Source organism: Drosophila miranda, chromosome XL (genome assembly GCF_003369915.1).
Source record: "Drosophila miranda strain MSH22 chromosome XL, D.miranda_PacBio2.1, whole genome shotgun sequence".
Classification (NCBI taxonomy): Eukaryota; Metazoa; Arthropoda; class Insecta; order Diptera; family Drosophilidae; genus Drosophila; species Drosophila miranda.
In genome coordinates this window covers 4,588,689-4,592,607 of record NC_046673.1, presented here as the reverse complement: position 1 = coordinate 4,592,607, position 3,919 = coordinate 4,588,689, and the positions used below count along the sequence as shown (strand labels likewise).

Below are 3,919 nucleotides of genomic sequence, written 5' to 3'. Positions count from 1 at the left end.
AGTCTTTGAGCACTAGGCGCTGAAGGGGACGGACAGACGGACAGACGGACGGACGGACGGACGGACAGACAGACAGGGCTCAATCGACTCGGCTATTGATGCTGATCAAGAATATATATACTTTATGGGGTCGGAAACGATTCCTTCTGGCCGTTACACACATCCACTTTTACCACAAATCTAATATACCCCAATACTCATTTTGAGTATCGGGTATAAAAAGTTTGATCGAAAATTGGTTTTCGTTTTTGTAGCATACAACGTATAGCGATACGCTATCATAACGAGCTGATCTTATTGTAGCGACCAGAGGAGCACGCGCTGGTTCCGGCTTCTATTTGTCGTCGGCAAGGGGGGGGTGAGGATTTACCACTGTGCTTACCTGCTCGCATTGGATACATATAATAATATTGATTTCGCGTGCTGTTTTCCTCCCTAACACATGATCGATCGGACTGGCCATACAGAAAAGACACTACCAAGAGTGACAAGCTATGCACACATAGAGGTTGCTCTGCAAAGAAAACAGAACATGCTGAAGTACGGGTTGTGCTGCTGAGTAGCTGTAGGTGTAGCAGCGTTTTGCCCACCCTACCTTGACCATCTGGGCCGCAAAGCCCTATTAGTGGCCGATGATCCCTAAATCCCCCAGACTCACTTCATTTCCATAATCCACTCGGCATGGCGCCCTAAAATAATTTAGTTCATTATCGATTTCATTTTAAAACTTATTTATTACTTGACACAGGGGCATTTCCCTACTCTACTTAAACTCCCAATTGACTCAATAACTATTTTAGCGAACAACAGGATTCGAGAATATTCCAGGTTGGAAATTAAAATAATACTAATAATAATTAAAATAGAAGAATTATAACTAAATAGAAAAAAAAAGAATTAAATGTGTATAAAAAAAAAAAAACAGTATATGTATATAGGAGGTAGCCGCTAAACTGGCATACAAATTTAACAGAGCATTTGTGACAACAACAAAAAAAACCCATGGTTACTGTTCTTGCTATCTCTTCCGGCATGTGGATCTGCCCAACTGTTTTACCTCTCCCCCTCTTTCTTTCCTATACCTCTCCTTCTCTCACGCTCATGCATGCAATTTATTTAGAGTAAAGCAATATTCTTTCACTTACGTGCCATCCATCTCCAAAAGCGCTTTTGTCGAAGACGATCCGCTTGCTATAATTGCTGTAAATGTAATTTTATTGGGAGAGCACAACAACAAAAAGAGAAAAGAAGAGAAAGAACAAGGCGCGCAGAGGCTTTCGGGGACTGATTTTTTTCTTTGCTTTTGAGCATTGATATTGTATTTCTATTCCCTTATGCCTTTCTTTTCTTTGGGCTCCACATAGGGCTAGCCCTTACGGTTTAAGGGAAAAGAAAAGCAAGACTGAATTAACGGCGCTACACTGCCGAAAGGGGAGCAAGGTATTTGTATTCGTACTCACTAAGACCTTGCCTATTGGCTCATGGGTATAATTTTGATCTGGGTTTTTATTTCCTCTACTTTTTTTTCACTAAGCCAGGTCGGCCGAGGGCAAGATATTTACGCAAAAAAACTTGGGGGCCAAAAAAAAATGTTCAATATTCCGCTTTTAGTTTCGCAGCTTCCCGGCGCCGACGATGCTGCTGATGCACTGAGTCGGACCCACAGCTGGAGCGGCGGACTCTCTGCCTTGCGCTTCTCTGCGCCAGCGGCGAATTCGATCGGTTCTTGTGCTTTTTTTTTTTTCGGGAGCGCAGTCTCTTCTCTTCCCTTTCTATGGCCAGCTGGTTGTGGCTGCGGCCGGCTCGGTCATCGATCCCAATTATCTTTTTCCGCTATTCTCCCTTGGAAATCTGCTTGGCACAACGTGCCAATTCTGTAATACAAGAAAACCCATGTTCCATTTAACACTACCTAGCGACACCTAAACCCCAATGTCCAACTTACCGCTATGTGGCGATTGGCACTCTTGTTATATTAACTTGCAAATGGCCGTCCGAAACAAAAAAAAGAGACCACTTTCGGATGCCTTGCCTCCGGCGTGGGGTCAGAATGGAACGCCCCCTTACTGGGGTGGCAAATTTCTTTTCGATTTCTTTATGGTATAATTTGAAAGCAACACGATTCTTTTGTTTGTCTTTTTTTCTTTGATTTAGCACTGGCGCGAGGTTTAGTTATGTTTTTCCGCTAATATTTCCTCTTTCCACCACAAACACTACCTTCTGAAGTGGGGCCCAAAATCGAAAAGAGCGACCGTAGCTGGACTTGCATTCACGAACCCTCCTAACAGCGAAAGTGCCAACCACCATTTCCCTCGAGTTAACATAACCGCGGCCGACTCTCTCCCGAGTCCGACCGTCTGCCCAAAAAGTACCCGTCGATCACGAGCAATAGGGGCGCTAAACGCAATTACGATATTCCCTGGATTTAAAATTTTTGATTAGTTTTTTTTTTTCCGTTCTTTTATTTTTGTTGTTGTTGTAGTAATATTTTTGTAGCTGGTTCAAGCGTCACTACAAATTCCCCCCTACCAAAATCACACTTTGGGGGAACCACACCAAAAGTGGGATCCTCGCTTGAACGGCTATTAAAAGAGAAGTTATTGTTTTAAATCCTTGGCGTGAAACTTCCCTATTAATTTACCCTGCAGATCTTCCACCTCATAGTAGCAATTTCCTAGCTTCTGTCGTATCCGACTTTTTATAAACGCTGGTGCTAGTTTAGCGCTAAAGCCCTTCGCGAAATTGCTTTGCTGGAAATTTCGCCGATATATCTCCTGGCCTACAACAAATGACACCTGCCGACTGCGCAAATTGTATGTTCTTTCATTCCTAGCGTGTTGTGCGTGCATCGTATCCTTTGCCTTATGTCTGATGAGGTCAAACGAATCCTCTTTACCAAACTGTACAGTGCGATCTTCCAGCATCTGTAAATTTCTTAACAGCCTGTAGCTGGCTCCATCGACAATCATGTGCTGGCCAAAAGCGAGGCGATAAGGAGTCGTATTTATGGCTGAATGGACCGAGGAACGCAGCGCACAGCAAATGTTACTGAGCTGCTCATCCCAATTCTTTTGATCAGGGCGGACATATGATTTCATTGCAGCTATCACCGATCGGTTTACTCGTTCTGATGCGTTTGCCTGCGGAGCGTAAACAGCAGTATACCTGTGCACAATATGATATTTCCCTAGCAGCGCATTAAACACCTCCGACCTGAACTGTACACCATTATCCGAAACAATTGTTTCAGGAACCCCAAAACAATGGAACAAATCTTCTTCCAGATACCGTGCCACGACATCCGCAGTAAACTTTTTTACTGGCTTTAAGAAAGGAAACTTCGACAAGTGATCAACCACAATAAAAATCCCTATATGCCCAGAACGACTTCGGGGATACGGCCCCAGGAAATCGACAAACAGTTTCTGGAAAAACCTATCCGATGTACCAATGTTCCCTAAAGGCGGTCGAAGGGTATGATTGGGATGCTTTGTGATCTTGCATACATGGCAATTATTTATATATGTCCTTACGTCGGACACCAAATTCGGCCAATAGTAGAAACGCCTAAGTTTTTCTAATGTTTTGTTTATCCCACAGTGAGCTGATAGCTGGTTTTCGTGAGCGTCTTTTAAGGTTTCCTCGACTAATCCTCGTGGTATCCAAAGCTTCCAACATAAATCGTCAGCTACCTTGTCTCCCGCCGCGTGCTCGGCGCGTCGGTATATATACCCCTCTACGATTTTCAAATCTGGAGTCTTGGACGCGTTTTCAACGAGTTTGTCTCTTAGGGCTACATACTCCGGCGACCTAAATTCTTCTGACTGAAGGTCAACAATGCTGGACAAAACTAATGCCGATAAGTCTTCGGTATTTGTGCGCGAAAGAGCATCTGGGACTACGTTTTGGCTACCTTTTC

At 43.8% G+C, this 3,919-nt stretch overlaps 1 long non-coding RNA gene across 1 annotated transcript; it reads right to left on the bottom strand.

Moving 5' to 3' along the window:
* Positions 1-1,007: 1,007 nt before the first annotated feature.
* Positions 1,008-3,066, bottom strand: LOC117195352. Its single transcript, XR_004475066.1, has 3 exons — positions 1,946-3,066; positions 1,461-1,874; positions 1,008-1,200 (listed from the first exon to the last, which is right to left on the bottom strand). It is a non-coding gene; the product is annotated as an uncharacterized LOC117195352 (long non-coding RNA).
* Positions 3,067-3,919: the final 853 nt, after the last annotated feature.